Below are 13302 nucleotides of genomic sequence, written 5' to 3'. Positions count from 1 at the left end.
ATGTATCAAATACTTATGTCATGCAATAAAATGCAAATTAATTACTTAAAAATCATACAATGTGATTTGCTGGATTTTTGTTTTAGATTCCGTCTCTCACAGTTGAAGTGTACCTATGATAAAAATTACAGACCTCTACATGCTTTGTAAGTAGGAAAACCTGCAAAATCGGCAGTGTATCAAATACTTGTTCTCCCCACTGTACTTATTATGGACACAGTATGCTTACATTATTAGTTATCTTGTTGTTATTAGTTGATATTAGTCCCATCGTTCAACTCCATTCAACATCACCCATCTATCTCTTAACACCATCCATATTGGATTTCTATTTGCCATATAGTTTAACTGTACTCTGATGTTTTACAAAAGTTCTGAACCTTTCTATTCTCATTGTTTCTACAGATTGTAAATTGAAAATAAACATTTTTGCTAAAAGTATTATTATATTATTGATCGGTTGACTATGACTTTTCAGATCACCCAGTAATGCTATCTGCAGGGTTAGCTCCAGGTAAATATTGCAATCCTTTAGCCATTCCTGGACCTGTGTCCAAAAACAAGCTACAAATGGACAGTACCAAAACAAATGATCTAATGATTCTGTTGCAAAATCTGCAGAGCTGGGAAATTGTATCCCCCATATAAATAACATTCTATTGGTAGCAAGAATTTTATATAATAATTTAGATTGAATAATTCGTTTTGCGTATCAGTTAATAAACACTATGCCATGAGATCGATACATCAAAAATCTCTTCCAAACTATTTTGCAATCTATATGGGACGGCTGTCAATCCTTTGGTCCTTAAATGAAACTGGTATACTTTTTTATTTATCACAATTTTCTTTAACCAATTATGTTCTTTAATGCAAGGCCGACAGACAAGTTCCTTCCTTTTTCCCCCATCCACTTTCCTCTTCCATTTTTGAGGTAATGCTGCAATTATTTGGTTGTAATTTTGGGTAGAGCAGACATTTCCATATGTTTTTGTTAGCTACATGTGCGACATAACTCCACCAGTCGTACCAATTATATAATTTACGAAGATAATACCTTTTTTTTTTTTATTGTCAAAAGAAAAAGGTTTTTTATCAATTAGTATATTTGAGTTTAACCACAATATTTGTTGCATTATTTGTTCTGTCATTTCTGGAGGATTACATTGAAATTGCAACCAACTTTCTATGGCTTGTTTTAGAAATAGTGTTATTTGTGAGATAATTTCCTTTTCAAATAACTGAAAGTGAGAGGTTGTAATCTGAATAAAGGGAAAAAGGCCATTCTTGAACATTGGGTGAGAATCTAACTAATTTGCTAGAAAACCAGATCGGATTTAAGTATAATTTTTGTATGACTGAAGCTTTTAGTGATAGGTCTAATGCTTTAATATTTAATAATTTCTGTCCTCCGAATTCATATTCATTTAATAAATAGGCCCGTTTAATTTTGTCTGGCTTGCCGTTCCAAATAAAATGGAATGGAAAACATATGGAAATGTCTGCTGACCTTCTAGGCAGAATTGCAAAGAAAAAGCCATATCTCAGAGAGGCCAATAAAAAGAAAAGATTAAGATGGGTAAAAGAACACAGACACTGGACTTTTTCTTTGCAACTCTGCCTAGGTCAGCATCCCGGAGTCGCCTCTTCACTGTTGACGTTGAGACTGGTGTTTTGCGGGTACTATTTAATTAAGCTGCCAGTTGAGGACCTGTGAGGCGTCTGTTTCTCAAACTAGACACTCTAATGTATTTGTCCTCTTGCTCAGTTGTGCACCGGGGCCTTCCACTCCTCTTTCTATTCTGGTTAGAGCCAGTTTGCGCTGTTCTGTGAAGGGAGTAGTACACAGCATTGTACGAGATCTTCAGTTTCTTTGCAATTTCTCGCATGGAATAGCCTTCATTTCTCAGAACAAGAATAGACCGAAAGTTATTTGTTTCTGGCCATTTTGAGCCTGTAATCGAACCCACAAATGCTGATGCTCCAGATACTCAACTAGTCTCAAGAAGACCAGTTTTATTGCTTCTTTAATCAGCACAACAGTTTTCAGCTGTGCTAACATAATTGCAAAAGGGTTTTCTAATGATCAATTAGCCTTTTAAAATGATAAACTTGGATTAGCAAACACAACGTGCCATTGGAACACAGGACTGATGGTTGCTGATAATGGGCCTCTGTACGCCTATGTAGATATTCCATTAATAATCAGCCATTTCCAGCTACAAAAACCATTTACAACATTGACAATGTCTACACCGTATTTCTGATCAATTAATGTTATTTTAGTGTACAAAAAAATAGCTTTTCTTTCGAAAACAAGGACATTTCTAAGTGACCCCAAACTTTTGAACGGTAGTGTGTGTATATATATATATATATATATATATATACATATATATATATACACATATATATATATACACATATATACACACACACACACACAGTACCAGTCAAAAGTTTGGACACACCTACTCAATCAAGGGTTTTTCTTTATTTTTACTATTTTCTACATTGTATGAAATAACACATATGGAAACATGTAGTAACCAAAAAAGTGTTAAACAAATCAAAATATATTTTATATTTGAGATTCTTCAAATAGCCACCCTTTGCATTTATGACATCTTTGCACACTCTTGGCATTCTCTCAACCAGCTTCACATGGAATGCTTTTCCAAAAGTCTTGAAGGAGTTCCCACATATGCTGAGCACTTGTTGGCTGCTTTTCCTTCACTCTGTGGTCCGACTCATCCCAAACCATCTCAATTGGGTTGAGGTTGGGGGATTGTGGAGTCCAGGTCATCTGATAAAGCACTCCATCACTCTCCTTCTTGTTAAAATAGCCCTTACACAGCCTGGAGGTGTGTTGGGTCATTGTCCTGTTGAAAAACAAATGATAGTCCCACTAAGCCCAAACCAGATGGGATGGCGTATCACTGCAGAATGCTGTGGTAGCCATGCTGGTTAAGTGTGCCTTGAAATCTAAATAAATCACAGACAGTGTCACCAGCAAAGCACCCCCACACCATAACACCTCCTCCTTTATGCTTTACGGTGGGAACTACACATGCGGAGATCATCCGTTCACCCACACCGTGTCTCACAAAGACACAGCGGTTGGAACCAAAAATCTCAAATTTGGACTCCAGACCAAAGGACACATTTCCACCGGTCTAATGTCCATTGCTCGTGTTTCTTGGCCCAAGCAGGTCTCTTCTTCTTATTGGTGTCATTTAGTAGTGGTTTCTTTGCAGCAATTCGACCATGAAGGCCTGATTCACACAGTCCCCTCTGAACAGTTGATGTTGAGATGTGTCTGTTACTTGAACTCTGTGAAGCATTTATTTGGGCTGCAATTTCTGAGGCTGGTAACTCTAATGAACTTATCCTCTGCAGCAGAGGTACCTCTGGGTCTTCCAATCCTGTGGCAGTCCTCATGAGAGCCAGTTTCATCATGGCTTGGTGGTTTTTGCGACTGCACTTGAAGAAACTTTCAAAGTTCTTGAAATGTTCCATTTTTGACTGACCTTCATGTCTTAAAGTAATGATGGACTGTTGTTTCTATTTGCTTATTTGAGCTGTTCTTGCCCTAATATGGACTTGGCCTTTTACCAAATAGGGCTATCTTCTGTATACCACCCCTACCTTGTCACAACAACTGATTGGCTCAAACGCATTAAGGAAAGAAATTCCACAAACAAACTTTTAACAAGGCACACCTGTTAATTGAAATGCATTCCAGGTGACTACCTCATGAAGTTGGTTGAGAGAATGCCAAGAGTGTGCAAAGCAGTTATCAAGTCAAAGGGTGGCTATTTGAAGAATCTCAAATATAAAATATATTTTGATTTGTTTAACACTTTTTTGGTTACTACATGATTCCATATGTGTTATTTCATAGTTTTATGTTTTCACGATTATTCTATAATGTAAAAATAAAGAAAAACGCTTGAATGAGTTGGTGTGTCCAAACTTTTCACTGGTACTGTACATACAGTGCATTCGGAAAGTATTCAGACCCCTTCACTTTTTCCACATTTTGTTAGGTTACAACCTTCTACACACAATACCCTATAATGACAAAGCAAAAACAGGTTTGTAGAAAATTTAGCAAATTTATTAAAAATACGAACTGAAATTACATTTACATAAGTATTCAGACCCTTTATTCAGTACTTTGTTGAAGCACCTTTGGCAGCGATTACAGCCTTGAGTCTTCTTGGGTATGACGCTACAAGCTTGGCACAACTGTATTTGGGGAGTTTCTCCCATTCTTCTCTGCAGAGCCTCTCAAGCTCTGTCTGGCTGGATGGGGAGCGTCGCTGCACAGCTATTTTCAGGTCTCTCCAGAGATGTTCGATCAGGTTCAAGTCCGGGCTCTGGCTGGGCCACTCAAAGACATTGAGACTTTAGCCGAAGCCACTCCTGCGTTGTCTTGGCTGTGTCCTTAGGGTCGTTGTCCTGTTGGAAGGTGAACCTTCGCCCCCAGTCTGAGGTCCTGAGCTCTCTGGAGCAGGTTTTCATCAAGGATCTCTCAGTACTTCGCTCCGTTAATCTTTCCCTCACTCCTTACTAGTCTCCAAGTCCCTGCCGCTGAAAAACATCCCCACAGCATGATACTGCTACCACCATGCTTCACCGTATGGATGCTGCCAGGTTTCCTCCAGACATGACGCTTGGCATTCAGGCCAAAGAGTTCAATCTGTCTTTCATCAGACCAGAGAATCTTGTTTCTCATGGTCTGAGAGTCTTTTAGGTGCCTTTTGGCAAACTCCAAGCGGGCTGTCATGTGCCTTTTACTGAGGAGTGGCTTCCGTCTGGCCACTCTATCATAAAGGCCTGATTGGTGGAGTGCTGCATAGATGGTTGTCCTTTTGGAAGGTTCTCCCATCTCCACAGAGGAACTCTGGAGCTCTGTCAGAGTGACCATCAGGTTCTTGGTCACCTCCCTGACCAAGGCCATTAAAAAAAATGGCGACTTACAGTTAGTGAGTGCATACATTATTTTATTTCATACTTCATACCGTGGGAATCGAACCCACAACCCTTGCAAACGCCATGCTCTACCAACTGAGCTACATCCCTGCCGGCCATTCCCTACCCTGGACGACGCTGGGCCAATTGTGCACCGCCCCATGGGTCTCCCGGTTGCGGCCGGCTACGACAGAGCCTGGATTCGAACCAGGATCTCTAGTGGCACAGCTAGCACTGCAATGCAGTGCCTTAGACCACTGCGCCACTCGGGTGGCTCAGTTTGGCCTTGTTCAGTAAATGAGGGCAAATTGTCATAGGACAAGAGTTTACAGGTTTTTGTTCCAGCCCTTTACCAACACCTCATTCAACTAATTGTGGTCTAAATGTAAGACTTGCACACAGTGCAATCCCCCTGGGACAGAAATCACAAATGTAATTTAGAATGAGCTTCATAAATTACAATGACCTGACCAATCTGCATGATAAACAATAACCTGGGTGAATCTATTTCTATCTCAAATCAAATAAAAGTTTATTGGTCACGTACACAGATTAGCAGATGTAATAGGTGGTGCAGTGAAATGCTTATTTTTCTAGCTCCAACAGTGCAGTAAGTGTCTAACATTGTGATGTTACAAAATCCTGGGATATGGTGATTGTCCTAGTGGCTGGGAGGTTCTTAGGTTCTTGACATCTGCCTGGGTGTCAGGGTGGGATGTCCTTCAACCTGGAACAAGCACAGATAAGAGGGGAGAAATTAACCTCACTGCTCAAATGTCAGTGCTGGTTCAAGTTGCTTAAGCCACAACTACCTCTTAATGTGCAATCATTTTGTTAAAAGTTTTCCATATTTATAGGCTTGATCAAGTTGTTTACTGTAAGAGTAGTAGAATAACTTAGCCTCTAATTTTAACTAGTAACACCAAACCCAATGATGCAACACAATAGTGGAAGGGATAGTGACAAGAGAAAGTCAGCTAACGTTAGGTAAACAGACTCAACAGAATGCACAAATAACTTGGCTGGCTGGCTAGCAAGCCTAGATTGAACAACACAGCTGGCTGCATTTACTACGTTTTTCCATCAGATGTTAAAATGTCTTACCTCCAAACGAGTCAGGCATGACTATTTTCTCATGCCAAGCCAATTGCGTGAATCGCAATCAGGTGCCCTCTTTAGTCCCTGAAAAAAAATGGGGGAAAAACTAATTTGCCACATGTTTAGCTGGCTAGCAAGTTCACCAATTCATGATTTAAAAACTGTCCGGGTCTTCACAATTAACACTACTGAATCTACGATTAGTTAGTTTAGTTGTTCATCTCTAAACAGCTTATAAGTGCAGGACGAAAACACCTGCTAGCTAGCTTTTATGTCCGACGTGTTATGACCGAGATCCTTTTAACGCGTAAATTCAGATGGCTACACTTGCTTCGCCCTCATGTTGGTGCTTGCAAGTAGGCTAGGTATCAGCCAATCCAGTAGGGGCTGGAAACTATAGTGAGCTTTGATTGGTCAATAGCAACGCGATGTCGGAGTATTTGCATTAAGTTCAGTTGGGGGAAAGCTTCGGTCCCGCCCTGTTCATCTGTTCATGACAGTCCCCCAACTTCGCGTCAGGTGTTCCGCCTCATTAATTCACATAGAAGTAGCCCATTTCATTGTTGCGGACAATTTATGTTTGAGGCTTTACTGAGCCGGACAAACTTCTCTCTTCGAGGAGAGTCTAAGCGCTTCCACAGTGCTTCCACAGATCAAGTATGCAGACATTTGCACAGTCATGCACAAACTCCCCCCACCCCCCCGGCACATTTTATGGCTGGCGCTCGCATTGCCTTCATTATTGTTTTCCTTTAAAATAATAACTTTGGACATGTGTGCGTTCCTATCAAAGTAAGTGCCTTATTTTCTGTACAGAGAGGGAAAAAAGTATTTGATCCCCTGCTGATTTTGTACGTTTGCCCACTGACAAAGACATGATCAGTCTATAATTTTAATGGTAGGTTTATTTGAACAGTGAGAGGCAGAATAACAACAACAAAATCCAGAAAAACGCATGTCAAAAATATTAGAAATTGATTTGCATTTTAATGAGGGAAATAAGTATTTGACCCCTCTGCAAAACATGACTTAGTACTTGGTGGCAAAACCCTTGTTGGCAATGACAGAGGTCAGACGTTTCTTGTAGTTGGCCAACAGGTTTGCACACATCTCAGGAGGGATTTTGTTCCACTAATCTTTGCAGATCTTCTCCAAGTCATTAAGGTTTCGAGGCTGACGTTTGGTAACTCGAACCTTCAGCTCCCTCCACAGATTTTCTATGGGATTAAGGTCTGGAGACTGGCTAGGCCACTACAGGACCTTAATGTGCTTCTTCTTGAGCCACTCCTTTGTTGCCTTGGCCGTGTGTTTTGGGTCATTGTCATGCTGGAATACCCATTTATGACCCATTTTCAATGCCTTGGCTGAGGGAAGGAGGTTCTCACCCAAGATTTGATGGTACATGGCCCCGTCCATCGTCCCTTTGATGCGGTGAAGTTGTCCTGTCCCCTTAGCAGAAAAACACCCCCAAAGCATAATGTTTCCACCTCCATGTTTGACAGTGGGGATGGTGTCTTGGGGTCATAGGCAGCATTCCTCCTCCTCCAAACACAGCGAGTTGAGTTGATGCCAAATAGCTCGATTTTGGTCTCATCTGACCACAACACTTTCACCCAGTTCTCCTCTGAATCATACAGATGTTCATTGTCAAACTTCAGACGGCCCTGTATATGTGCTTTCTTGAGCAGGGGGGACCTTGCGGGCGCTGCAGGATTTCAGTCCTTCACGGCGTAGTGTGTTACCAATAGTTTTCTTGGTGACTATGGTCCCAGCTGCCTTGAGATCATTGACAAAATCCTCCCGTGTAGTTCTGGGCTGATTCCTCACCGTTCTCATGATCATTGCAACTCCACGAGGTGAGATCTTGCATGGAGCCCCAGGCCGAGGGAGATTGACAGTTATTTTGTGTTTCTTCCATTTGCGAATAATCACAACTGTTGTCACCTTCTCACCAAGCTGTTTGGCGATGGTCTTGTAGCCCATTCCAGCCGTGTGTAGGTCTACAATCTTGTCCCTGACATCCTTGGAGAGCTCTTTGGTCTTGGCCATGGTGGAGAGTTTGGAATCTGATTGATTGATTGCTTCTGTGGACAGGTGTCTTTTATACAGGTAACAAACTGAGATTAGGAGCACTCCCTTTAAGAGTGTGCTCCTAATCTCAGCTCGTTACCTGTATAAAAGACACCTGGGAGCCAGAAATCTTTCTGATTGAGAGGGGGACAAATACTTATTTCCCTCATTAAAATGCAAATCAATTTATAACATTTTTTACATGCGTTGTTCTGGATTTTTTTGTTGTTATTCTGTCTCTCACTGTTCAAATAAACCTACCATTAAAATTATAGACTGATCATTTCTTTGTCAGTGGGCAAACGTACAAAATCAGCAGGGGACCAAATACTTTTTTCCCTCACTGTATATCATGTTGTAGCGTAAGAGTATGTATGCATGTATGGAGCATAATGTATTTACAGTTTTATTCAATTTTTTTCAAGTACTGGTGACAAATCATGCGTTCCGATTCTTGCATAGATTGTAATGGACACATTGATGTGTAAAATACTTTTTTAAAGGTTGTACTGATTATGATGAGCTAATGCTAAGCTATTTGCCATGTTTGTTGACATTATACCATGCATTCTGGGTGTCACGTAAACTTCTGTCAGACCAAAAATGTTATAACAAAATCAGGTGAAGGGATGGTCACCCATCTTTCGAGTAAACTTCCGGAAGTGCATACTGCAAAAATATTAAACTCATCTTGTCTCCTCATCTTATTTTTGGTTGACACGAAAAAACTAAACATGGCGGCGTGCACAAACTACCCATTGTCAGATTATTTTCAATTGTAAACCTAACCACACTGCTAACCTTACGTCTAACCTTAAATTAAGACCAAAAAGCAATTTTTTTAATGAATGTTTACAATATAGCCAATTTTGACTTTGTGCCTGTGATAACTAGTGGCAACCAGGGGTGAGAGAGCGGAATGGTGAGAGGCTTTGTGGTAAATGTAGGAAACTGCAAAAGGCAGAGGAAGCTTGGGGAGAGGATTGCACAATCTTGGAGGTTAAGGGAAAATGCTGTTTAATTTTTTAAAAGGTACGAGATTAAGTGATTTAGCAGGTGTATTTTCACTACAGAACATGTAAGGATGCTTGTAATGTATTAAATAAAACCCAGAATTGTTCCTTTAAATATCAGCAATCAAACAATTTCAGAGCACACCGGTGTACTGACTATCTAGCACATCCAGGTAGCTAGGGGAAGGATAAATCTACATGCTGTGCTTACACACCTCTTTGATCATCACTACAGATTTTAAGTATAGAGGGCTTATCACAGCCTGTCATTTTAATGTCATTCAAATCTGTTCACAGACTCAAGAATAAAGCCATAAGGTTTCCCTCTCATGTTGGTATATTTATTGGAAAACAGCAGCATGCAGTCTAACATACAGCATGTTGCATGAAGCATTAAGAGAACATGTAGCCTAGTAGGTCTACATAAGTCATGACCCATCTAGGCCTATGTGGAATGAAATGAAATTCCAGGAATTTCTAAGTTGTTTTAATTATGTCAAAAATATTGCTATTGCGTCAATAAGCTTAACAGCAGGGATGGGCATTTTAAATTATTTGATTATTCAAATAATAATTTCTGATATCCGGATTGTCGAAATACATGTTTGAAAGATTTGTATATATTTTTTCAACTTCAAAATGGGGACATGCTCACACGACTCAGGAGAGGCAGTGCACTGAGCTTGTTGTTTCAGCCCGAGGGTGGGGAGGGGCAGCAAAGAAGCAGGGGCCGGTGTGTCTGACACAGAGGAAGAGAGAGAGAGAAAGTAGCCAAACCTACTTGCACAAGTTTGACAAACTTGTTGCTGGGATAGGTTATCTATCCTCTCGTCTGGTAGTGTCTATCTTGACTGCATCAAATCGATGCTAGCTAGCAAGGCTAATTGAGGCTATTTTGCTGCGCTTCCAGTCCCTGTCTACAACAACTCCATTCATATTAAACTGCTGCCTACCTGTTGGTTGATCATTGTAGCATACTCCTTCTCATTTAGCCAAATTAATTCTGTAATTATAATAAAATGTTGCATTGCTTAGAAATCTCCCACTTCGCTTGCTCCAAATGGAGCCTCTGACAGTAGTGCTGCTTTGACTAAGTGACAATAACAAGCTACACACGTGAAAAGTGTGTAGGCTAGTTAAAAAATAAAAATAAATGGTGCGCACTCAATTTAAATAAAATCAGTCTATCCTTGTATGTAGCAATGTCACAGATAATTTAATACCATTTAAGACAAAGCCTTTTAATTAAAATAGGCCTAGATTTATTTTCATCTAAAAAATGAATACTCTCGTCCGTTTGGATATTCGAATAACCGTGCCCACCCCTACATAAACAGCATCTACAATGTCTACAATGAAAGTTTTGCTTTTTCTGGTGATGAAAGGGGTTAAAGCACTTTAGAGGACAATATTTCATGAATAATCCTGCAGTATTAACCTTCAAAGTTTGTAAAGGAATGCAGTCCAGCTTCTGACAAAGTCTACTATCAAAATGAGTAAAGAAGACAAACAATTACGCCTAATTATCTTTTAACTCATTCTGCATCAGCCTACTATTGTGTATGGCTCTTAGACAATATGGAACATGCCCTGGAAGTTGAGACCAACAAGGCTCCATCAACAAGTCTATCAATGCTTTGTGTTTGTAACATCTCTCCACAACTACATTTCAGAGTGTGGAAGAAAGGCAACTTTCTTTATAGAAAAAACAATAGTGGATATCATATCACCGGTTCCTGGTAATTGTATGATAGGAGGCTGAGATCCTTCCATTACAGTGTTTTAAAAAAATTAAAATATTTTACCTTTATTTAACTAGGCAAGTCAGTTAAGAACAAATATTTATTTAGTATGACGGCCTACACCGGCCAAACCCGGACGATGCTGGGCCAATTGTGCACCGCCCTACGGGACTCCCAATCACGGCCGGTTGTGATACAGCCTGGAATCGATCCAGGGGGTCTGTAGTGACGCCTCAAGCAGTGAGATGCAGTGCCTTAGACCGCTGCGGCACTCGGGAGCCCGCTGTGCTATATAACGGCTCATGATATCCTTATCTAGACACCGGTCTAGACTGGAGAGCAGAATGAACATAGCTCTGCTGCCTAATGCGATGATAAGGTTTGAAATTTCAGGGCTGATAGGGATAACAATGAGCCAGTGGATTCCAGGAAAGGGAAGTTCAGTGCAATGCATGTCAGCCTGTTCAGATTACTGCCCAAATCCCCTGCCAATTTACATAGGGCAGGCTGAACAAGCTAAGCTTAGCCCCACTATTCTGGGGAGAGGAAGCTGTGTTTAATGTATGTGTATGTAGACAGGGTGTGTGAGGGAGAGTCTGCCCTCTGTTCACTGTGTCTAGCAACCAGCTGCATGACGTTACAGTTGGAGTACCAGTACATTGGGCCAAAACACCATGTTTCCTGCGACAGTAACATGTAATGTGCCACAAAGAGAGAGCAGATTAATATCCACACAATCTAATGTAGCTGCAACAGCCACACAATTAGCTGGTTTAGTCTTTCAGGAAGCAGGGGGTGCTGGTTGGCATGGTGTCTGGACTGTTCGTTCTGGCAAATTAACTGGATTACTGATCTAGGCACAGTCACAATGCAGCTGCCCAATACCTCTGGACTGGAGGTAAGAGAAGCAGTAACATACATTGTACCCTGCTCTTAAAAACAATGTCACGTGGTGGGACTAGGACACACATGGAGCTCAAATTTTGCTTTAAAGCTGCAATATGCAACTTTTAGGGCGTCCCCACCAAATTCACATAGAAATGTGTGTTATAGATCTTTTATCCTCATTGAAAGCAACTCTAAGAAGCGGAAGATCTGTTCTGTGTGCCATTTCTATGATTCCCGTTAAGTCTCGTTTTTTTGTCTTATACTTTTAGTTTTGTACACCAGCTTCAAAACAGCTGGAAAATATATTTCACAGCGGTTTATATGGTACAATGTTTCTCTACACTATACTTGCTTGTTTAGTCAAACTGAAATTAGGTGAACCATTAGAATTTTTGCAACCAGGAATTGGTGGAGCGATTTCTACATAGCGCATCTTTAACTGGCAAAGCTCCGCCAGTGCCATGAGAAAAATATACTGAACAAAAATATAAAACGCAACATCATGTAAAATGTTGGTCCCATGTTTCATGAGCTGAAATTAAAGATCTCAGAAATTTTCCATATGCACAAAAAGCTTATTTCTCTCAAATTTTGTGCACAAATGTTTCCATCCCTGTTAGTGAGCATTTCTGCTTTCCCAAGATAATCCATCCACCTGCCAGGTGTGGCATATCAACAAGCTGATTAAACAGCATGATCATTACACAGGTGCACCTTGTGCTGGGGACACTAAAAGGCCACTAAAATGTGCAGTTTTGTAACACAACACAATGCCACAGATGCCTAAAGATTTGAGGGAGCGTGCAATTGGCATGCTGACAGCAGGAATGTCCACCAGAGCTGTTGCCAGAGAATGTAATGTTAATTTCTCTACCATAAGCCGCCTCCAATGTAATTTTAGAGAATTTGGCAGTACGTCCAACCGGCCTCACAACTGCAGATCACGTGTAACCGGCCTCACAACTGCAGATCATGTGTAACCACGCCAGCCTAGGACCTCCACATCCAGCTTCTTGATCTGCGGGATCATCTGAGACCAGCCACCCAGACAGCTGATGAAACTGAAGAGTATTTCTGTCTGTAATAAAGCCCTTTTGTGGGGAAAAAAAAACATTCTGATTGGCTGGGTCTTGCTCCCCAGTGGGTGGGCCAGTCTCCCAATTTCAATTGACTGATTTCCTTATATGAACTGTAACTCAGTAAAATCGTTGAAATTGTTGTGTTTATATTTTTTGTTCAGTATATAATTAAAATATATAATGATGGCTATTACCAAAATTCCACACACCCAAAGCTGAATGTAATACCTTTCAAAAGGCCATGATAAAAATGTTACGGATGGCTATGAGAACTGTCACAGTATGGTCAGACTTTACTGACCAACTGATTGATACTCGTAATTGTAGCACTTTTAAAAAGGAGAACTCTCGCCCCAGTGATCATTCACCTTGGAAAGGTTTTGACGAACTGACTTGTTGGAAAGATGGCATCCTATAACGGTGCCACATTGAAAG

At 40.7% G+C, this 13302-nt stretch overlaps 1 protein-coding gene across 4 annotated transcripts in view; it reads right to left on the bottom strand.

The window, feature by feature from the left end:
- Window positions 1-5190: 5190 nt before the first annotated feature.
- LOC121576746 (kelch-like protein 25) overlaps window positions 5191-13302 on the bottom strand; it is a 34314-nt gene continuing 26202 nt past the window's right edge. For all 4 annotated transcript variants that reach the window (XR_006002519.2, XR_006002520.2, XR_006002522.1 and 1 more), the window contains 2 exons: window positions 6082-6159; window positions 5191-5704 (listed from right to left, as the gene is read on the bottom strand). The gene's annotated coding sequence lies outside the window, so the exon portion shown is untranslated. The remainder of the gene's footprint in view (window positions 5705-6081; window positions 6160-13302) is intronic.

Source organism: Coregonus clupeaformis, chromosome 11 (genome assembly GCF_020615455.1).
Source record: "Coregonus clupeaformis isolate EN_2021a chromosome 11, ASM2061545v1, whole genome shotgun sequence".
NCBI lineage: Eukaryota > Metazoa > Chordata > Actinopteri > Salmoniformes > Salmonidae > Coregonus > Coregonus clupeaformis.
The sequence above is the reverse complement of the archived record's forward strand: the minus strand, read 5'-3'. Positions and strand labels throughout refer to the sequence as shown.